Raw genomic sequence first — 24,876 nt, 5'->3', positions numbered from 1 at the left:
TGAGTGTATCTCGTACAATCATGCTGCTTGATGGAACAGATGTACATGGGAAACTAGAGTTGAAGATGGATACAACCTATGTTCCTGCAATTTACTTAGAGGTTTATAACCTTTGACTTGTGCACATGGAAATATGTGAAATATTAATTGCAACATTAATTGAAATAAAAATTGCAAACAACCGAAATGCCTGGGTATAGAGGAATGACTTAAGCATCACCATTTTAAGTGGCAATCAGCAAAATGAGACAAAGATTTCAATAAAATTTCATTGAGAATCTCCTCTTCCCCCCAATTTTTAAATTGGACTAAGGGTAGAGAGTCAGGGCTGAAATCCAAATGGGAAAAATATATGAATAAATGTTTAACTTATTTTTTTATTATTAATTTTTTTTTTTGTGGAGGGAGAGAGGAGGTGTTACTAAATAATACATATATGTTGACTGCTATTCATTATATCAAATCTAAATTAAACTGTACTCATAAAATGCAGTCGTGTATAGTCATTAAAAGTGAGGCCTTCTGGGAATTTTATTAACAAAAGAAATGGTCTACAATCTAATAATAACTAAAAGAAAACCAAGTTATGCAAATATAGCATTAATATACCATGACTTCAGCAGACAAAGTAAACAAACAAACAAAAAAACAAAGTGCATACAATGTCGATAACATTTATTTCTGCTTTAAATAAGAGTGATTTTAATGTTTTTTCTTAACAAACATCCATATTTTTAATATTTTCTATAATAAATATGAATTCCTTTTGAAGGTCAGGTAAAAATCATAGCACTGGCTATAAAAACACTATCATATCAGCTCTTTCTTTTCACTCTCATTACTTGGTTGAGATACTGAAAGTCCAGCACAGCTACCTCTAACTTTTTTCTATTCCCTACAGACTTTCCCTTATTCTTTTTATTCTAAGTCTCATAACCCTGGGTTAATCTACCTAAAATAAATCACTGATCATGCGATGAATTAGGATAAATGCCAGGAATACTCATCTAGAGGACAAAAATTCAAATTCCATACCCTGGGCTCAGGATCCTCACAGTCTGACCTTGGCTCACCTTACTCATCTAATCCTCTACTCATCAAAGACATGTACATTTTGTTCCACTCAATCTCATTTTTTCGCTAACTACTGCGCATGTCGTATTCATTTCAGACCTTGTATTTGGACGCACACTAAATGCTGCTCTCCTTTCTCCACATGCACAGCTCTCCCTCCAGTGATGCACATAATAAATGTTTGCCAATGATAATAGCCTTTCTTTAAACTCAATTCATCCATGAAAACTTCCTCAGTAACAAGTCATTACTGGTTCATATATCTTAACAGTGTTAACTTGAAAAAGATTCCTTTTCTGGGCTATCTTGTGGGCACATGACCTAAAAAGTAGAAGCGTCTTTGTAAATTAGAAAAGGATCGAGGTTCTGTGGATACAGCCCCTGTGGATAAAATCTAAGCACTAATATGTTTTCAATTAATCTATAATGTTTTGTTCGACCAGTTAGAATTGAAATTTTAGAGCGGAAACCAAATTTAATACAATTCTAGTTACTTGCAGTATTTTTTAATTGTCCAATGGAAAAAATTTGCTTTGATAGAGTATTATTATGAGTGATAACTACATTATGGAGATTAAAAAGCTATTTAAAGAAGTTTTAATTATTGATTTAACCAACTGAATTAATAATGATTAAATTTAGAAACCAAAATTTATCTCTGGACAGGGCAAAAATTAAGGGTCAGTAATACCCACAAAATAATTTATTACTCATGACTACAATGATATAAAACAAATCCCATGTGTCATAGTCTGCACATGGAGAGTAAATGTATAGAGCATGAATACAAAGTACATATTATTCATGAAAGTGTCAGAGTGCACTTGCCTATTTTAGGAAGGATATAAAATTGTTAGTAAAACTATTTTTCAATAAAACCATAATCCAAGAATAAGTTGGCTTATTTTGCTTCCATATCTCTTGGAGATGGAATGAAATCCATATTGCTGAGATAAAGTTAAAATACTTGTACAAAAGAAAACATAACAACAAAGCCTGTAATAATAGGCAAACTATGCACACCTTGGAATCAATGAAATATCAAAATAGCAATCTCCTCCATCGACAAAAGGTGGGAGAAAGTAACTAGTTGCATACACTGCATGCATATATTGATTGACATTCTGAACTTCCGAGGTTTCAAACATTTAAATAAGATCAATTTTAAGAGAACCGCCCCCCTCACAAACACACACACAGTACCCACCCAAATGACAAAAGGGGAGAATCCACTCACTTCCCTTAGATTCAAAGAATGAATCAGGAGGCAGGACAGATGAAAGATGAAACAGGGCTTTACTGAAGGGTTTCTCATGATAGTACACCCCAACCCCAGACCCCACCCCTACTGGTTCACGGAACGACCAAGTCATTCACTTCCCAAGTTCTGCTATTCCATGTTGTCTAAAGGAATTCTCAGTGGAAAAGAGGAGCAATAGGAAAAAAAAGAGGGCAAAGTCCTCTAATTTTTTAAGTTTTAATTTTTCATCTAGCCAAATGCTCCTCCTTTCAATATAAACTAATAGCTCTTTTGCTCATACTTACTGTCCAGAAAATACTAGCAACATCATTGTTATTTGGAAACACTTATGGTTGGGCTAAATGCCTCAAAATGCATTAGATGTGCACATTTCCTATTTTCTATAGTGTTCTGTTGCCATGGAAATAGACATTTAGTACTTAGTGATGGGTTTCTCTGAGACTAGTGGATGACAGTGGTCAATTGTGGAAAGCAAAATTTCTTGGTGTTAGGCAATGTAAACAACGAAATCAACACCCTCACTCTTCTCTGCTATTACCTGCAGACTCTAGCCTAGACCCTTCCAGGTACATGACCTTGGAAGGTTAGAAGATGAAAAACCAGAAAAGAGAAACAAAATCTCTATGCAGTGTGGCATCCTGTCAAACAATGCTAAAGACTCTATACAAAGTGAGGTCCTTTAAATGTCTTGCTGAACATCATTCCGGAAGACAGCAGGAGAGAGATGCACCCTGGTCAGGAGTCCCAGAGACTGGTCTCCAACCCTGGAACTGCTCACATTTTAGAAGAGAACTTGTGCAAATTCTGTGACCCGGCTGAGCCTTAGTTTCCTCTTTTGTAAATTCAGTGATCTTTAAGTTTCTTTCCAACTTTTACATGTAAGTATTCTATGCAATTTCTAGATACAAGAAGCTCCATTTTCTCTACACCTTGCCTGACACTTATCTCTTGTCATCTTTTTTTTTAAGATTTATTTATTTATGCATACAATAACCGGGATACAGGCCAGAGGTAGGGGGTGAGAGGATTCACCAGAGACGGAGTGGGGAGCAGAACAGGCCGACTGACTGAAAAACACTGCTGAGGGGAGCACTGGGCGAGGCAGGAGAGGTCTGCTGCAACATGTGGGTCACCTCCCTGGCCGGGATTGAACTTGTGCTGCAGGGGCTGTGGATATCTTCATAGCGATGTGCTTAACCCCTTGTGCCACCAGGGAGGCCCCTCTCTTGTCTTCTTGATACCACTCTACTAGGAGCAGGCTGCAGATTGGAACATGCACAGAGGAAAGATCTGGTGAAGTCTAGGGAGAACGCTAAGGAGAGAGGCCTCAGAAGAAACCAATCTTACTGCATATTGATTGCAAACTTCTAACCTCCAGAAGTGTGAGAAAATAAAAATCATCCAGCCTGTGGGCATTGTTAGGGAAGCCCTAGCTAATTAATAATGCTGTCCTAGACGTCTCAATTTAATATCTATTAAGTAGAAACAGAGGTTAATATTATACTGTATCCGCTAAATAATTTAACAAACATGTATTAAAAAGCCTAAGAGGGGGTGCACTGTGAACAAAATAGACCAAAATATTTGCAATTCATGTAAAATCTAACTTTTATAAGTCCTTTGTATCATAGGAGAGATTTTTTCTCCTTGCAACAAGCAAAGCTAAACTGAGGATTTACTATTGTGAATCACACAAGTCACCCAAGCTTCACACAAATCCTAGTGAGTCTGGACCATAATTTTTCATTTAATAGATATATTTCTACTTATATTATTGAAAATAACTGACAGTCACATATTCCAAGTAACAGTTATATGAATCTGTTGCAAGCTCAAAATAGCATTGAATTTCCAGCGTTACTTTTGGGGAAGAAAATCATCATTTTTGTGTTCCTGTATTTTATCATAGCTAACAAAATATTTTGTGATCTATTATCTTTTATCCATTTTTAGAAAAAGAAAAGCTACTTTCTATTTGAAATGGTCCTATCTGAACTGGTCCTATAATTTCACAATAGTTTCTTAGTTCTGAAAAACCATAGCTTGTCTTTTATTAGGATTTTTGTGGTGAGTACAATTTTAAAATCACAGCATTTACAAGGAATCTTCCCTGGACCAACACACACACACACACACACACACACACACACACACAATGTTTACCTTGAGTAGCATAGCAACTGCAAAACTTTAAGGACCTACAAGATTTATGTTGAGCTTTCTTAGCCAACTGACTACATTCAGTACATTTCGAACTGATAAGGACCCTTTTTCTTAGTTCATACCTCATGGAAAAGTCAGGAATGCAGATGAGGTTTTATTGTCGTGGTTATTAAAAACAAAACGGCAGCAAAATAGTAACCCAGGTGTTTTAGGTAAAGAAAAACAAAAGCTCAGTCTTGTGTTATATCACTTCTGAAAAGGTACCTCCAATCTCAAGCTGATACATCTCATAGGTCTGAATTTTAAAGAGCTTAAGAAGTAGACGGGCATGCAGACAAAAGCACTTGCCAGGAATAACTGATGGGAGGTTCTGTAAAGACACAAGAATGCCCTGAAACAATGCATTTGAGCATGCTTCTCTGTCTTGCCCTCATCCTTATCTGAATTCATCCAAAATGTTATTTTTTTTTTTAATAATTTTTTAGCACACAAAGAAAGGCAAATGCTTGCATTCCCACTCAAAAACAGATGTTTTAATACTGTGTGGGTAATGCAGATTATACATTTAAGTGAGAAATCCTAGGGAAGAGGGCCAATTGTGTTCACAACAAGCTTTAATGTTGAGAGTTTCTTATCGAAAGAGCATAATTGAATATACTTGATGTATCAATACAACCCATTACAGTGACATGGTGACACATTTTCTAGCACAAGAAGGGAACAATGTTTATCATCCAACATTTAAGAGCAGCAATCCCAAGACTCAAACCTAAAATGACCTTCAAAAGCCATGAGTTTCATGGTTTCAGGCAAACCCTGAATAACAGTAGGATCCTGCCTAGGATCAACTATGGAAAAAGAGATGACTAGCTTTGCAGAAAGCATTGTCCCAAAAAAATAGTAATGTTTATGCTCATAAGCACAGTTTCTTACAAAATTAGTGGATGAAACAACTGCTACTGGCTCAATTTTCCTATCAGCATGAAACTTGAGAATGACCACCATCTGACTACTTTTACAACTTACATTTGTACCCTGAAATCACCTTACCTAAAGCATTAGTGGTCGGCAGTTACCCCAGCTAAAGAATTTCATCCTAATGCCAGGGTCTTAGGTTGGAAGGTCTCAGGAAGTCAGCTCTTTACCAGGGGCAGCTGACTGTGGGCTGGTGAATCAGTCAACACAGTTTTCCACTTCCTAGGTAAAATTGTGGATTAGAAGTAATGATCTATATTGAAAACCAGAATTCCAAGGGAGGACGAAATAACATAGTGTGAAACACATTTTCCACAATGGCATCTGTGGGAAGCCAAAATGAAGGTTTTTTTTTCTTTCTAAAATTTTAAAATGTATTTCTCTGAATCAAAAACTGTAACAGGACATAAAAAACTGAAACAATATCTTGCAATTGCCAAGTGTTTGACAACAAAGCATCACATGACTTCTTTCCTACTCTTATTATTCTAAATGCTTGGGGACTTGCTTTGATGTAATGTTCAAATGACCAGTATTAGGAACTTCAAAATAAATAGAATATAAAGAGAGAGCTATTAGAAGAAAAACATAACTTTAGTAAAACACTTAATGTACAACTCTAATCAGAATCCCTAGAGACCATTTCATACAGAAATTTCTCTCATAGTTTAAAACTAATCAATGTATCATTCAACAGCCATGAAGGGAAATTTGTGAAGTGTTTTGTGAGGACCTAGCTGAGAAATGCTGCCTATATTGATAAATATTTTCAGTTACATGTTCACAAAGCTTAATAGGTAAGACCCTCAGCTTCATTCTATTTTTATAAGGGAGGAAGACTTTATTTTGGGTAAGAAACAATGGAACAAAGCTATTTATTTTAAAATGGCTAAGCAGCATAAAAGAGTGAACAAGTAGCTAAAACTGGGGATATCAATGAAAAAAAGTCCCTCAGGAGATTGCTTTGAAGGGACAAACATGATAACCTAATGGAAATAGTTAGCATGTCTGTAAAGTATAAAAATCATCAATGGAGCCCTCTCTCTCCCGACTGACCCCAAGGCCTTATTTTCTCATTGCTCATTATAAGTGACAAGTGGTTCTGCAAGGTTTCTTCCTCTTTCGATAGAAGTTTCTCCTTTGTTCTGTCTGCTGGTCCCTCTGGAGCACCTTACTTCTACATGTTGCAATGTCCCAAGGTTTATTCACTGACTCTGTCCCCAGTCTCGTGTCTCCATTCTTTCCTTTTTGATGTCATTTAGTTCAAAGCATCACATGCGACTTACATGCTGACCACCACCAGATTCCCACTTGTAACCTGCACCTTCTTGCTATCTCTATAAATGGCAACTCCATTATTTAGTGTGATCTTTCTTTGCTCTGCTTTACTTAAACCCACATTCCACATCGTATTGTCTTGGCTCTACTTTCTGACCACTATTCACACTTCTCCTGCTACTATCTTATAATCTAAACCCTCATTGGCAATAGCTTTCTTTTTTTAAAAAAAAAGATTTATTTATTTATATAAGAACTGGGGTACAGGCCAGAGATGCGGGAGGGCGTGAGAACTCACCAGAGACAGAGCGGGGTGCAGAACAGTCAGTCAGACCGAGAACATTGCTGAGGGGAGCAGCAGGCGAGACAGGAGAGGTCTGTGGCGCCATGTGGGTATCTCCCTGGCTGGCCAGGAATGGAACCTGCGCTGCAGAGGCTGTGGACAGCTTCACAGCGCTGCACTCACAGCCTGCTGTGCCACCGGGAAGGCCTGGCAATAGCTTTCTAATTGGACTCCCTGGTTTTTTTGTTTGTTTGTTTTAAAGATTTATTTATTTATTTATGCATAGAAGAACCGGGGTGTAGGCCAGAGGTATGGGAGTGGGTGAGATCAGAGGATTCATCAGAGACAGAGTTGGGAGCAGAATAGGTGGATCTACTGAAATGCACTGCTAAGGAGAGCAGTGGTCAAGACAAGAGAGGTCTGCTGTGCCATCTGGGTTAGCTCCCTGGCTGGGGATAGAACTCATGCCACAGTGGTTATACCATGATAGCATGGAGATTTAACCCCTACGCCACCAGGGCCTCCCTGTTTTTGCCTTTATTCACTGAATTAACTAATTGAGTTTCACTCATTCTACCACAAAGAATAGCCAGGATATAATAAAAATACTTATTATTTCTATTTCTGTAGAAATATACATCAGCTTTTAAATATTAAGGTTTTTTGAAATGTCCTTAAAAAATAATATTCTATAGATACCCAGTGGAAGGGGTCTGTGTTGATTTCATAAACCTCTTTGACCCATTATCCTTTCTGAAATCTGCCTTTCTCCCTTCCCTGACATCTCTGGCACTCATTTGCCTTACTGCAGACCACAGATGATACAGGTGATGTTTTCTCCAGACTAGGAGAGCCTTACTCACCTCCCAAAGCTAAATAAAACATCCTTCCTATAAATGACATGGTGAACATCTCACTTCTATGTGTGTCTGTTAGGGATAAATGTTCAAAGCAGAGATGACATCACTTATCTTAGAAAACTGTGTAAGGATTAAGTAAAAATAGTATAATTGAAAATTTTAGTTAACAATTAAACATTATAGACACTTAGGAATACACATACAGGAATGATTATTTTCATTGAATATATCATTAACCCAGCATATCACTTTTAGTCAAGATAAATGATTATTAAAAAAAACTTATTTCATGATTTATGTGGCTTTGTGTTGCATGGAATGACACTACCTATCTAGCCAGTGTTCACTGATAACCCCACCCAACATTCTTATTACACTGACATGGCAAATCAGAGCTTGTCCTGCCCACAGGGAAAATCCTTGTTCAAACTTCTTTCTCTGCTAAAACAGATTTATATTCAGTAGCTGCTCTGGGGGGAGAAATGGGCATTTCACAGGAGCAAGCTCAGTAAATACAAGTCTAGGTATGTTAATGGCCATGGATAGCTCTATGCTGAGGAAATTTTTAAAAATGGTTAATAATACCTTAGTTCATATCTCTAAACAGTTTTCTGAATTTTTATCCTTTGGCATAAAGTTTCTATATGAAATGAAACAAAAATGCCACCATAAATGTAGGATTTCATTAGGGCCACTATATAACTGTTATCTTAATTACAGTATATGGGACTGTATTAAACAAGTTTCTATAAAAGAGCCAGCCAGCATGTGGTGCCCATTTCAACAATGGAAGATAATATGATTAACAATTATCTTATTAAGTGCTAGGTAATTTTTTGGCAGTTGTAATCATTTTGTGATATTATTGTTATTATTATGCCATAAAGTCTTCAAAGCTTGTTCACAAATCTGAACACCTTCAAAATCTAAACATGGAAACAGTTATACTTCCCTAAAACGAAGGTGTTCCTGTAGCAAAATCAACAAAAACTTGTAGCTGATGGCATAGGGAGTAAGGGAGAGAATCCAACATATTAAATATTTTGACCATGAAAGAATAAGTAAACAGTGACATTATTATCCACATAGATAAACAGATAAGTATAGAAGAAGGAAAACACTGAAGTTGGGTTATTTAAAGGAGAGGAGCTGTGGGGTATTGACACAGAAAAATCCAATGGACTACTGAAAATATTCCCAAGGCATTAGATAATAAAAACCAGCTAAGACAGAGATTGAGAGTCATTAATCTCTGAATAATGGGTCAAAAGAGATTTATGAAATTGACACAAACCTCTTCTCCTGTGTTGACTCTATCTATAGAATATAATTTTTTCAGAACATTTTTAAACATTTAATATTTAAAAGCTGATATATATTTCTACGGAAATAAATTAGTACTTTTATTATATCCTGGCATATTATATACACACATATTAATTATAATTATATATTAATGAGAATAACAAAATAAGAGTAAAAATAAAATGAGAAGAGATGATCAAGGAGATTATCTAGGATTTTCCAAAATGTGAATGGTAGGTAGAGGCAAGGGAGATGACTCTGGAGCCTGAAGCAGTGGCGGAGGATGCAGGCCCTAGAGTTATCAGTGCTTTTGCAGCTAAAGAAGAGAGTTTCCAGGGCCTACCTGGTGGCACAGAGGGTTAGGCACAGCACTATGAAGGTATCCACAGCATCTGCAACATGAGTTCGATCCCCGGCCAGGGAGCTACCCACATGGTGCAGCAGACCTCTCCTGGCTCACCCGCTGCTCCCCTTAACAGTGTATTTCTGTCAGTCTGCCTGTTCTGTTTCCCATTCTGTCTCTGGTGAATCTGATCACCTCCTGCACCTCTTGCCTGTACCCCAGCTCTTGTATGCATACATAAATCTTTAACAAAAAAAAAAAAGAAGGAAGAAGAGCATTTCTAGCAGTGGAGAAGGCTAGCAACATCAAAGTGATAGGTCAAAAAGAAAGTGGAATAAAAATTGTTAACTCTATTATCCTCTATGTTCATAGGTTTAGAGAAACTTCTCTGACATAGTAAGGAAGAAAAAGGGCTTTAAAAAAAAAAAAGAAGCAGGAATGGAGAAAGTCAAACTTCATTAAGTTTGACAAAGTGAAAAAAGAATAAAGAATTCGTAGGAAGAAAGATTATGAAAAGGATTATTATAATGAGAGAAATCTCTGTATATATGCAATCAGAAAAAATCTATTGAAGAAGAGGAATTAAGACAAAGGAGAGTTAATATGCACTATAATAAAGACAGGGTAAGAAAATCCTTCTAATGGTATGGAAGAGTCAAATGTCACAGCATCTCTGAAGGATAATTCAACAAAATTTTCCACAAGTTTGAATATGTCCAGTTTTTAAGACCTCATAACTTCATATCCAGAATTTTCCCAAAAGAAAATAATCAGAAGTTCAATACAAGGATATTCACTGTAGCGTTAAGAAAGAAAAGTAAGAATGAAATTAAATTAAATGAAAATTAAACTTCCAAAAAAGGAAGATTGTAAATGAATGACTACAGTGTATGCATAAATAATGGTCCATTACACTGCAATAATTTTTCTTGTACATGGGAACAATGTGAAAATGAGCTCTAATGTTTTAGGGATATGATTATCCCTATGAGTTAAAGTAAACAATGATGCTAACAAGACGATTTACATCAGGCATAGGATCAGAGACTAGAATAATCAGTCCAAGATCTCCCTGCTATTCCCTAATTTAAAGTTAATAAACATCTAAAAACAGAGCCTTCAGTTCTCATTTTAATATACGGGGCACCTACAGAATGAGTTACATTTGAGAGGGAGCAGGAAATAATAAATAAAAGAGTTACTGGACAGCTCTTTCAGTACATGCAAGGGGGCATTTAGGGGTTCTACAAAATGGTAGCAACACCTGTTTACATGGTAACGTTTTATCAACCAGAATCAACTACCTGGATTATTAAAATAACCAGTATTTTCTGCACATAGAATCTGCCGCATGTAGGGCTAGCATACTCAGGAAATGCTGTCATAGTTAAATTTAAACCGAGTTCAAGATCAATTTATAGTATCTTCTCACATCATTTTTTTTTTCTTTTCCTAGCTCTTTACTCTTTCTATGTTATCATTTGCCTTAAATGTCCAATGTTCTGGAATCATCTTTATTTCCATCACCCTTATCTTGCTCTCTAAAAGTCTTCATTGCTTCACTTGATTTCCCAGAGGTTAGAAAGTGAAAAACCATACCAACAGATATGTAGGCACACCTATAGCAACAATACTAGGCTCTTAATTACCAAAAGGTCTTTTATGTACATTCATTCAATTATTAAACATGCTGAGCACCTATCTCGCCTGCTGTTCCCTTCAGCAGTGTATTTCAGTAGATCTGCCTGTTCCTCCCCACACCTCTGGCCTGCACCCCAACTCTTATATGCAAAAATAAATAAATCTTTAAAAATATGTATTAACTCAAGGAGGAACTTGAATTTTCAGCATAAGCAGCATAATGTCAGATGAATCACAACCTTAAAAAAGATTACTTCAGTTTGATAATGCAAATATTCATGCAATGACTATGTCACTTTTTAAAAATGTTTTTCAGAAATGGTTACTTTAGAAGAATTTATCTTTCTCAATGTCTTTGCTATTCACTGATGTAGAAATGCTTTCTGAGTTCTGATGATTTCTTCAGAATATATGGAAATAATTACATAAAAGTACCAGCAAAACTGTGGTTTTAAATGCTCTGTTCAACTGTGGTTTTAGCTTGTGCTACCGCTCTTCACAATCTAGGAAGTGGTTAGCTTTGTTTTGGGGGTTTAAAGTAAGGAGTTATAATTACTGACATTGGGTTAACCTCTTTCTTTGATATTCAGAGTCTGGTCTAATCCTGTATCAACTGGGTAAAGCAGTTTCTTAGTAAACTATGGAAATACTTAAGTTTTATCAAGTGTTTTTCAATAACCTGAAAGGATTTATTTCCTAGGCTAATCAGACTGAAGGAAGTTGGTCAAATATGAGGCTTTCCCTTGTACCATATATGGATTACAGACAGAACCACTTATGAATCATAACTGTCCCAAATAATAACACAGAACATAAGGGAGGAACCCTTAATTCATATGAAAAATTATGTCATTCACATGAAAACTATGTCCACTGAAATAGTAAATGATGTACACATGTATTTTTGAACTGTTTTTATAAAATTTTATATATAATAATAGACTCTGATAAATGCAAAGTGAAAGTAACCAAGGGGTAGCGTTGCAAAAACTGTAATGACAAAATAATTGCACTTACAAAGTACTTTATGCATCGAACCACCAGGAGACTATGACATGTTCCCAAGCTCTGCACAACCATATGCAAATATATATATAGTCATGTACTATCTACGGCCACAAAAGCTGCTCTTCCTGAAAACCGGGACCTAACGAATAGCTGACAAAACTAAGGAACTGAAGAATGTAAGGGTACAGAGTCTGACATAGTGAGGAATTTATGGGACATCACTTAAAATGGGGAGGGGTATTTTGAGGCACCATGGTATGAAAGGACATGAAATTTTGAGAATCTGAGCATCTGGGCATGGGAGCCTGGATCCACCATTTATTATTTGAGTGATCACTGGCAAATCATCTTCATCCCCCTGTGTTTTAAAGTGCTAGCTACAAGACAACAGTAATGATACTTAAACTACCTAATTTACTGAGCTGTTTGAAGCTCAACTATAAGATGCATAAACATATCTTATAAGGTAGTAAGTGATTATGTATTATTAGTATTGGGGAAAGTCATAGACCATTGCATTAAATTTTAAAGGAAATAACCAGTTTGAAGGAGTTGATGTAGAAAGCTTTTTGTTTCACATTAAAATGAATTTCTAAAATTAATACTGGGTACAAATGGAGTGGCTTCAATAACTAAAAGACAATGAAATACACAAGTTTTGTGTGAAAGTCACAGTCATTTTGTTTTTGGGGCAAAGGGATTGTGAATAAAAGATAAAAGATATACAAAATGAATTTAAAGGTTTCTTTCAATTTTGCAACTCTATGAATTCGGATAGACATTCAGATATTATACTACAAAGTGAATCTTCCCCCTAAGTTGGCAACTGGGATCCATTGCTTTGTCTAGTGCAACTTCCACTCATTGAAATTTCCAAATAAAAATAGAAACTTAAAGAAGTAAATGCAGGGGCCTCCCTGGTGGCACAATGGCACAAGGGATTAAGCACAGCACTATGAAGCTGTTCGCAGCCTCTGGCCAAGGTGCTACCCACATGGTGCAGCAGGTGTCTCACCTGCTGCTCTCCTCAGCAGTGTATTTCAGTCAGTCTGCCTGTTCTGATCCTCACTCTGTCTCTGGTGAAAACTCTAACCTCCCCACCCCTCACTCTGGCCTGTACCCAAGTTCTTGTATGCATAAATAAGTCTTTTAAAAAAGACAATGTTATACTACAAATGGGTGGCGACATGGGCATGCTTTATTGCTTTACATGACTTGAATCCTTTTATTCTGTCTCAATTTTAAATTTTAGTTCATACGCCAACATTCATTTCACATCTTGAAGATAGCAAAGATATCTCTAGCAAAACACCATGGGTTTTCCCAGGATCAACATTTATATCGGACACAGGGCAGCGGCTCCTGCCCTCAGGGCTTTGGGACTATGGTTGACCACAGTAGACTGCAGAGGCTGGCGTGTTTCCATCCAAAGCTACTCATAGTTGAAACACAACAGCCCCACAGGACTATCTGTCTGTCTCCCCCTAGAAAGATGCTATTGGTCATTCATTCATTTACTTAAAATTTTTAGAGTGTTTCCTGTGTGCCAGGTACTCTGCTAGCAAGTCAACATACAACAGTGAAGCTTGGATTGTTAAGACAGATGAACTGCAGTCACCCATGAAAAAAGTGGAATTATTAATGATGATGTTCAATTTGTGCATTTTACTCTTATTGGGAAGGTGGCAACTCAGAAAGGACACCTGCTTTAAATCTGACATGCTGTCAAAAGAAGTGAGCTAAGAGGGCTCCAAAATGAAATTCATTTTGTCAAGAATGTAGTCACAACAGTTTTAGGAAATGAAGAAGCAAAGGAGAGAAAATGATGTAAAAAATGTGCCAAAGTGACCCAAGAAAGATTGGTTGTTAAAATAAGACTTGAATTCAAAAGAATAGATTCACACATTAACTGTGTTCCCGATTATATGATGGAGAGCACAGGGAAGAAATTTCACATTCCCACATCTTAATGAGTACATGTAACAGCTACCCACAAGCTATAGCTCTATTCTGTTTGGTTTCACTAAAAATATAAAGATAACCAGAGGGCAACTCAGGACACAATCTCCTTCATCCGTGCCTACAGTCAATGGCACTAAGCAGTTACCGGAGACTGATGGACTTGTGGCTGTTGATTCAAAAACCACTAATTTAATTCTAAATACCTGCACAAAAAGATTGATGCGTTCTTTGTGAGGCAAAAGGGAAAGCAAGCTAAATCTATACTGTATCACTGCAAACAAGTCATTCATTTTAACATCACAGAATATTAACAGGCATTCAATCAACAGTTCCTATCATCATTAAAATATCCGTACAATTCTGAGAAGTGATCTCTAGTTCCAAAGAGGAGTAAGTTTTGCATAGGTTAACACTGATGGAAAACCTTGAATTGAGATTTTTCTAAAATATAGTTTAGGTTCTGTAGATTAAAATGGAAAATGTACTTTGATATCAATTTTGAGGATGATAAGAATGAGTTTTTACATAATTTAGTATAATAAATTTTCCCAGGAAGACAAATAAAGTTGCCAAAAGGCATACAAATTATCCATCATTTACAAATAGATCATTTACAAATTGGGTCAGAATGTTCAAACTCAAGATATGACATATTTAGTGGATGGTGATATCAACTAAGTACATGATTAGCATTAAAAATAGGAAGGAAAATTTAATAATGGTCTCATTACTAAGTTTAAGTATTATCTCATAATCCATGCATATATCCATATCTCACATTTTAAAATATGATCATATGTGTACATGTTTGTATGTGTGTACTTGTGTGTTGACATATGTTCATGCACATGTGCATGTATGTTCACATTTGAAGCTGTTTTCTTCTGGTAGGCTATTGGTGAAAGAGTTTTAAAAATTCTGATTTAGGGACAGAGTGGCTTAGAATCAGAACATTGTGGTAAATCTGACCTAAAACAAAGGAAACACATATTTGTGCTTGCATGCCAAACTCTGAGCCAAGCATCTGATACTTAATACTTACAACAATGCTATAAAGCAGAAACTACATTTTGTGGGAGGAAAACTTGTCTAGAGTTATACAGGTAGATTAGTGGGAGAGTGAGAATTCAAGCCAGATTCTTATCTCTCAAGGTCACAAGAAGGCCACTCTCTTGCAGTGAGGTCTGAGTAAAGAGTCTAGGTCAAGGTTAGTAATCAAAGAGCTAAGGACATCTTGGCAGCATCCAAGAACTTAGAGGAGCAAGCACTGTTGCTAACATGGATGATATAATTTGTATCATAAAACACTATATCCAAGCACGACCATGTGTATTGATAAATTTTAAGAAAAATAAGCCAGTTTATTTCAAACTTGTTTCTGGGCATGTTTTTAGCTTCTTTGATACACATACCAAAGACACACTATTAAGCATTATCAATATTGAAATCAACTGTCCTTTACTGAACTGTCCTCCAGGTTGGCTAACTTTCTCCTGCATGCAAAGCACGCTGCTGGATGATACCACAACACACCCTGCTACTGGCATGCATTCTGCTTCCACCAGTTGAAGTTGACATTTACCAAGAAAAACTTGTATTTGTCCCTAAACCATATCAGAGGTACTTGAATTTCCGCCAGCTAAGCTTAATGTTTATCAATAACCAGCATAAGTTTCCAAAATGAGAACAGTCATTTTCATAATTATTCTTATTTAAAATATTAAATAACCCAATCAAAAGAGTTGTGGCTGCTTTGAAAACTTAGATAAATGAAGGACTCTATACAAAATGAATTACTGCAAAAAAATTGCTACTCAATTAGGTATGACAGAGACAACCGGAAAATATAGGCAGGAACCCTTCATAAAATCCAAGAGGAATTCTGCACTTCGATTGCTTTATCAGGTATCTTTGCGTTCTTATTTTCACGTAAGGATAGTCAAACTAAAAGTTATAATTGGTACATAATTGATAGTCAAACTAAAAGTTATATGGGCACAGCTTTTGGAAGAAATACACAGGACTCCAATCAGAAGACCCCCATTTAAGAAGTCCATGGAGCAACTGAAGAACAGTGAAATCACAATCAAATGCACAGAATATGCCATTTTTATGCATCTCCACCTGAGCTACTCTAGTCAAAATATTCAATACCAGACCTGGTTATCTACCTCAGATGTTCACCAACTGGCTTTCACTGATTTTGCAAATGGAAAAATTCTTTGAAAATATCACATATTACAATTTTTTCCCTTTGAAAGATTTTAACTTTTATATATTATACTGTCTTTTTAATAGGTAAATACTTTCACATACCATACCTGTTGGAAGCAAATTATATAAATTTTGCATAAGAGATTTAGTAGCACTGAAGTCATCAATCTATTCTGGAGAAATGAAGGGCTTTTTAAGCAATCAGTTCTGCAGCCTGACATCAGTTTAAAGATATAGATTATATCTTGAGCTCTTAGCATCCTAAAACTTCATTAATCTCTGTCTCAGAGAGAGCAGAACCTTCTTCATGGATTTATTTATACTATGTTTCACACTTTCACTTTAAATTCCACATCAAGAGGAGTGATTTGTGGTATTAATTTTGATTTTGTAATCTTAAATCTATGATAGATGTTCTACTCTAAATTGCAAAAATGGTTCTGCCCACACTACACAATGAGATGAGAAGATTATGAGTTCACCTAATTCAAATAAAAGTTTCCCTTCTAGCCTAAGTGGATATTCTACAATAATTTCATGACATAATAATATATGCTCTTCCTTGTTATTCTTGATTTGAGTCATTTTTAAACTACTAAACATAATTTTAACTTTGACTTATATAAGTCATTCCTATAATACTTTCAGATAATATCACCTGTGATGGCATGTTTTTATTCATTCAAAAATTTTAGAGGTCCAATTATTGTATTAATGTCACTTTCTAGGTGACACTATTGTACGTAGAGCTATTATATTATTGTGCTATTATTACAGTATCATATAATTTTTCTAATTTTGCATCTTATACTGTAGAGTCATGTAAGATGTTACTCCTGGGGGGAATTAGGTGAAGTACATATAGGATCTTTCTAGAAATGAAATGTCAATTTACAATTATCAATTATCAATTAAATTTACAATTTACAATTATCTCAAAGTGCTGATAAAAGATCTAATTGTTCAAAAGTTGATTAGTAGATACATATTATGGTTGACATTCATAGTTTGACAATCATATTTCCTATTTATTTGCTATGAAACCTTGACAAATTACATTCCTCCTTTGAGGATACTTCCTCCTAGGTAAAAAAAAAAAAAAAAAAAAAGGATGATTTAGCACCATTATCAAAATGTCAAAAGGAGATGGCATCTGTCAGGAACCCAATATAGTGTTTTATGTTTGAGTAGTGGTCTACACTATTATTATGACAGTAAGGTAAAAGGTAAGGTAAAGTCCAGGTAAGCTGGATTCCTTTGCAGGTAAAACCCAGGTAAGCTGGGTTCTTTTGCAGTCAATTTAATAAAATGTTCAGTTAAAATACAACATCACATGCATTTCAAAAGCCAAATGAATGAATACTTAGTTAAGCCAAATGCCTGAGCCTGGTAATATAAATAAGAAAGTAAATCTCTGTTGCAAAGGCACCACAACAGAAGATCCAAGATCATACCAAAAGACTATGTGTCCTTTTAAAAAGTTAAGATCCTAAAATTATGATGGAATTATTTATGCCAAGCCACTCACACCACACAAAGACTTTGGTCAGTTGGAGGAAGCAGAGAAACCCTTTTATATAATCAGGAATTCTACTGAAGAGAAAACATAAGCTGTGGAAAATGACAAACAAGACCCCATTCTTTGGGAAACCAATTTAAAAAGGCAAAATGAACCTACACTTTCCCAAGCAGTACTGTTAAAATTACAATTTTCATCAAAAGTACCTCTCTTGACATTTAGTCATTAAAATACTAAATGTGTTTTCTGGCATTTCAAAAGGTGACTGATTGAGTAACAGGTAAACAATAGATCCAGAGGCAAATCAGTATCCAGTAGAAGATGAAGTCTGACTTCAAAACAAAACTGTGTGCCTGGTAGACATGGAGTTCTTTTTATTACTTTCATCAATAACAGGATTAGAATACCACAAGGCATCACTCATCATATTCCAAAAAGAAAGGAAAATATTTTTGCCAGAATGTTTGAGATGACTTCTAAAGAATTTCATCCAAAGGATATGTCATATATTTTAATACCGCCTCACTCAGGCATTGGAAGTCAAGTTCTGGCATGCGGTGTTTCTCTATCTCCAGCCATTCAGTGCCTTTCACATGTCTTTTCCTAAAACAACTAATTATACTTAATGCTATTTCATTAACTTATACCCGGCAGGAAAGTTTTTTTTTTACTTTTATTTTTTTAAGCAGAATGTTATTCTTCTGGAAAAAGGCATTTCCTCTTTAGCAATGCTATTAAAATTTAAAAGCACAATTTCAAAGGCGGTATTAAAACTGCATTGGCTGACATGGGGCTGTCCACACTTATATCCTCTTCCTATCACAGATTTCATTGTACAGTCTTTGATAATTGCCACTTCAATATCATTCCTATTATTCTTTCAAAGTCTGGGGCGGGGTTAGTATAAACCTTGGCTTTCTTAAGCAAACCTGCTTTGGAAGTACTTAAGATAATTCACACAGTCTTGTAAGGGAACAAGCAACAACCTTGATCCCTCTTCTGAATAATTACTTGCAGTGAGGAAAGGTAAGAAAAGGTATTAGCCAGGTATTTCCATAATGGCTTTTACTCACCCTTACACAAAAGTTGACTTTACTTAACTGGAGTGGAAACACCTAGGAGGAGACAGAATCTCTGGCCCAGGGCCATGATACAAAGACATTCTGCACCATTTATTGAACAAACTGTCCGTGTTCCATTGCTTATTCTTTGCTCCTTTGTCAAAGAGCAGTTGTCCATATAAGAGTGGTTTTATTTCTGGGCTCTCTATTTGGTTCCATTGGTCTGTGTGTCTGTTTTGTTCCAATACCAAATGGTTTTAATTATTATGGCTTTGTAGCATAGCTTGAAGTTTGAAAGTGTGATACCTCCTTTCTCCTTGGAAGGAGAGGGTCAGAGGGAGTGAGGGAGGAGCACAGGGGACTGAGGTGATGGTGCACGGGTGCACTGGTAAAGGAAACTCTATGGGGACTACACCTGAGGGGGTGGGGGAAAAAATACTGTTTAAAAATGAACAATGGTGTAAAAAATTTAAAAAAATATATAAAAAAAACCCATGAAATTGAAGACAAAAAAAAAAAAATAAAAGACATTCTGGTTGAGGAAGTTCCTCCCTCAATTTTCTGGGCTTTCATGCCATTGAATTCACCCGACCAACAATTGCAATGGCCTCTCCCCAAGTAGATTAGTGCTCAGACTTATCTTTTCACTTCCATTCTTTTTAAATATCAAATGCTTTCAGACTCTGTGTGCAAAGTACATAATTTCAAACTAAAATGCTATGGATCTTTTGTAGCCCAGAGTAATCCATTAACCAGCTGCTTCACAGGAGGCCTCTGATTAGCCTGTTACTCTTGTTCTTCAATCTTATTCTCCCATTTTTTGAATGCATTTTAGCCTTCCAAGTTTCCATATGACACAATTCTGGAAAATTCTTTGGAGCTGAGAAGATTGTGAGGATACTCCTATTAAGTAACTGGATAATTTTTAATAGTAATGGAATTTGACTGATAAGTGAATATTATCAGTGAAATATTGACTCCACAGGCATTGTTATTTTTTTTTTTTTATGATTGTGCTTACTTTGACAATGACTTAAACTTTTTTTTTTTTTTTTTTTACTGAGGCAACACGGCTTTACAACACTGTATATAATTCAGAGATACAGGATCCCATCTCTCCAGTCATATGTTACTACACCACACCCACAACCAAGGGACCGAGTCCACCACCACAGTCACTGGACTTTTAATGAAGTTTATGTCTTGTTTGCATTTAAGATGTAACTGTACAGAAATGTATAATTTAGCCCTCAATATTTATTACCACTATCATTTAGTAATTAAAAAATGGTAAATTCTAATTTAGTTCACCAACTTCTCATTTTCCAAAGTATCCATGACATCATAAGCAACAGAAATGATACCAAAGTGTTTCAATAGGAAAACAAAGATGGTGAGTGAAAAATCTTTTTTTTTTTTTTTTTTTTTTTTTAATAGAGGCATGCTTTATTTATTTGTTTTGCTGGTTTCTTTGTTTGTTTTGTTTATACATGCACTGGGTACAGTCAGAAGCGCGGGAGGGCGAGAGAATTCGCCAGAGCCAGAGCGGGGAGCAGAGCAGGCAGAAGGACCGAAGTACACTGCTGAAGCAGCGGGCGGCAGGAGAGTCTGCGCGCCATGTGGGACCCTCCTCCGGTGGCCGGGGAGCAGCCGGGGATCGAACCGGCGCCGCAGAGGCCGCGCGCAGCTTTGCAACCCAGCGCTCAACCGCTGCGCCATGGTGAGTGAAAAATCTGCCTTCTCCAGTTGATCTTCTTAATATATTTCACATAAGCCAGCGTTAAACCTAACTTACAAATCAAAATTGACTTAAGATAGAACTGGGAAAAAGCTCATTAATAACTTTAATCCTAAAAACATACGTCACCTTCCATGAGCCTCAATATGTAAAATGGTGATAATATTGCATTAAGGGGATTAAATGACATAAAAGAACTCATGACAAAGCTTAGCACTTCTTTTAATATATGTTCATTGTATTCTGAGTCAACTTTTTCTAAGTTGATATCATTAACCTTGTATTTTTCAAAATATGCTAAGAATACCCTTCTTTTCAAAAATCACTTTGGAAACACATACAGGAGCTGCAGTTAACTTTGAGTTTTGTTCTAACACTGCCAGAGAGTGTAAAAACTGAAGAAGGTATATTGTATATATAATCATACTGATTTGCTTTTAAAGTAATCTTAAATAAACAACAATATAAGTATGTTAAAGAAATAGTGAAAATTCTAAAGGCTCCGGTGTTACTGTTCAAAGAATTTAAATACATTAATGGCATAATTCAAATAGAAGACTATTTGAGACTATTCACGATGATAGCATTTTCTCAAATGTGTCCATCATGTGATTCGTTGTTTTATTACAGCTAATATATATAATTAATGATAAAAGGTTGGTTGGTTGCCAGTTGGATATGTTAGACTTTATACTACTATTAAAGCAGAGGTCAGGATATGTTAATAAGCTAATCAATATCAACTCTAATCTATACTTCACTAATATTGGAAAAGTAAACATAACATTAGCATAACCATGCCAAGCTTCCATAGCGGTTATTTCACTTGCCATGGGAAAAGAGCTGTTCTTGAGAGCCAGTTCCCCAATCACAGACACATACTATAGCCTCAATAAATTGTGCAGAGTTTATAAATATTTTGTTAAATATAATCTCAAGCTTTAGTAAGGACTTTGCTATATGAATAATAAAAATGAAAAGATGGTGATTCTAGCTCTGATCTTTCATAAAATGATTGTTTTAAAGGTATTTTTAAATGCACAGTTCCTTAAACCAAACAAAACTGCTAATGAGCAAACAATGATAAATTTTGGAAACTAAAAAGCGGGTGGATATGTAGGCACTGGCTTGGTGGACCTGACAAAGTCTGGAAAGGAGAAAAGTTAAAGAGTAACCTGATTTTTATGAAAGAACAACCAAAAAGTTCTAGGATTTGATGGCATTAGGTACCCAAGGAAGTGGAACTGACAGTGGGGCTAAAAACAGAAAAACTGATTCAAAAGTATGAAGATGTCAGACACCCCGAATCTATTTTCTCATTGTGGCACAAGACTAACTTCTTCCCCGCTCGGCTTCATTCCTAAACAGAATAAAAGTAAGGGCTTATCGGTCTCCCCGGTGGCGCAGTGGTTGGGCGCTGGGTTGCGAAGCTGCCCACAGCCTCTGCAGCGCTGGTTCGATCCCCGGCTGCTCCCCGGCCACCAGAGGAGGGTCCCACATGGCGCGCAGACCCCTCCTGCCGCCCGCTGCTCCCCTCAGCAGTGTACTTCGGTCCTTCTGCCTGCTCTGCTCCCTGCTCTGGCTCTGGTGAATTCTCTCACCCTCCTGCGCTTCTGACTGTACCCAGTGCTTGTATAAATAAATAAAAATAAATGTTTAAAAAAAAATAAGGGCTTATGGACTTGGGAACCCAAGCAAAATTGGGAGTACTGATATTATTCTAAATATGGTGATACGGAGGAGGCTGAGTCAAAACTTTAATTTAATGTTGAGACTCACACTCTTTATCCACCCAGCTCTCAATGCAAAGAATTGACAGCCAGGATTAAACCCTTAGAAAGAGATTAGGAGAATCAGGGGTTTTCAAGGAATTGATCCAGTAGGCTCACAATACAGTAAAGACCATAATCAGCAAGTCCATGCACATGCACTGAATGTTCAGTCAGCTTCTCAGTGGCAAACTAGAATTCCAGACCTAGGTAAGTATTCATTTCAATTTGAGGGTGAAATAAGGCATTTTAAGTTATGCAACATCGCAAAGGTTTCTATCTTAGGTGCTCCTTTTGGTTAATAAATTCATGAGAGTTTGATTAAGAAGCAAGAAAAGAAAGTAAGAGAGAGGAAGACAAAGACTATGCAAACGATGACCCTCATGCAGTGATGCAAAGGGAAGGAATGCTCAGGATGACAACAGAGATAGAGCCCAAGGATGACCTCTGTGCAGGGAGTTGAAAGACAGTCGAAGCTGCAATAGAGATTATTTCAGTAGATATTTCTTTAAGAAGATGAATTTATTAGTTACACGAATATGTGTGACTGTATTAAGAGTTAGACAACTTGATGAGTGGATGAAGTAGTGATAAATACATAGAACATTAAGTAAACCAAAAGCTCTCACAACTTCAGGAAAAAGAAAATAAAAAATAGCCAGGAAATGAACGAAATGTAAAGGAAATGAAGCTATACTATACACTTGGTGGCTCAGCTATGAAGAAATGATCACATGCCACCATAGAGCATAGAGCATATGATAATTTGGATCTTGATCTAATTAGTATACAATCAAGGGGATGGAAAGTGGCTACACTTATGGTAAAGACAGAAGGGTCAAAGGAAGTGAAATACTTTCCAGATTATGAAACAAAGAAATCCATAGATAACTCTTAAAACCAAAGAATCAAGAAGTAGCAAGAAAAGTGTTATAGATACATCTCCATGAAAAGGAAGGAGCATCTTAGGGACACCATTTTCCCTGTCCCCACTTGCATGCAGTCATATTGGACTACAAGTCCTAGTATACCATGAATCAGACTTTCTGATTGGGGGTGCTAAGGAAGAAGCAAGGCTGATATACCCATGGGGAGATATTTGGAGGAGGACACGTGAAGAATTACTTGGAAGACACATGTAGAGACACTTGGAAGAGATATTTGGAAGAGACAATTGGGTGAGGGACATGTGGGAAAGCTAATCCTAGTCCTAGGCAGAGGCAATGACAGCCAGAAATTATCTTGACCTCATGTGGATTATGTGTGTATTTTGAATTTGAGTCTCTTTTGCCCCACCTCTCTGGGACTGCCTAATCCCTTCTTTGTGGTTCCTTGCCATAAGGTATCTCTGTGGCAAGCTTTCAGGTCTCAGCATTCCCTCTTTGGGCCTTACTTGTGTGGCAGGGCATTTTTTTCTCCCAAAGGGATGGGTAATTTGGAGGGTTTATTTGGAAAATATTACTTGAAATCTTTCTTTTCTCTTCCTCTTTATGCACACCAATTCTATTAAAAATGTTTCACTCCGGGGCCTCCCTGGTGGCGCAGGCGGTTGAGCGCAGTGCTATGAAGCTGTCCGTAGCCTCTGCAGTGCCATTTCGATCCCTGCTGGCTTTGGAGCAACCCACATGGCGCAGCAGACCTCTCCTGTCTCGCCCACTGCTCCCCTCAGCAGTGTGTTTCATCAGTCTGCCTGTTCTGTTCCCCGCTCTGTCTCTGGTGAATCCTCTCACCCTCCCACGCATCTGGCCTGTACCCCAGCTCTTGTATGAATAAAATAAATCTTTTTATAAAAAATGTTTCACACCTAGAGTCTATTTCCTTTGCCTTTGTGCAGGCAGATGGCTGAACTCCTTTTAGAGAATACATTCCTTAAAAGTTTGGGGCCCACTGCTCTCTTGGTCATGTACTAACAAAAGCAAGTTATATGAAAGTATAGCATCAAATTTCAAGAGATCAGTTAAAAGAACTAAAAGTGCTTGCCTCCAAGGAGCTAGAAAATAGCTTAGGCAGGTAAAGTGGGGCAACTATTTTTGTAATAAGCTTCTGGGAAATATTTGCCTTTTAAAACTGTATGTAAGTTTAACTGACAGAAATTAAAATTAAGGATAAAAAATTATGATGAGTACTTCCTGAAGTTTGGAGCTATTCTTGTTTTACTAGTAGTGTCTTATCACACCACAGAATGAAGGCGTTTTCTAGAACTGTGCCTCAATAATAGACCTATGTCAACTCTAAAATATTAGACAAACTGAACATGGAACTAGAAAAGAAGACAGATTGTCATTAATCCTAGTTCCAGGAGTAGCTATATTAACAGTTGACAAAATTGTTAGATTTCAATATATAGCTTAGAAAACCTGGTGCAATATTAAAAACTAAAATCTATATAAAATTGCACTCTTTCTGTGACCCCCCCCAAAAA

The 24,876-nt window shown here is 36.5% G+C and overlaps 1 protein-coding gene across 1 annotated transcript in view; it reads right to left on the bottom strand.

The window, feature by feature from the left end:
• The window catches only part of PDGFC (platelet derived growth factor C), a 162,657-nt gene that overhangs the window by 9,719 nt on the left and 128,062 nt on the right, over positions 1–24,876 (bottom strand). The window lies entirely within an intron of this gene.

Source organism: Talpa occidentalis, unplaced genomic scaffold (assembly GCF_014898055.3).
Source record: "Talpa occidentalis isolate TD23 unplaced genomic scaffold, MPIMG_talOcc4v2.1 talOcc4.8, whole genome shotgun sequence".
NCBI lineage: Eukaryota > Metazoa > Chordata > Mammalia > Eulipotyphla > Talpidae > Talpa > Talpa occidentalis.
The sequence above is the reverse complement of the archived record's forward strand: the minus strand, read 5'-3'. Positions and strand labels throughout refer to the sequence as shown.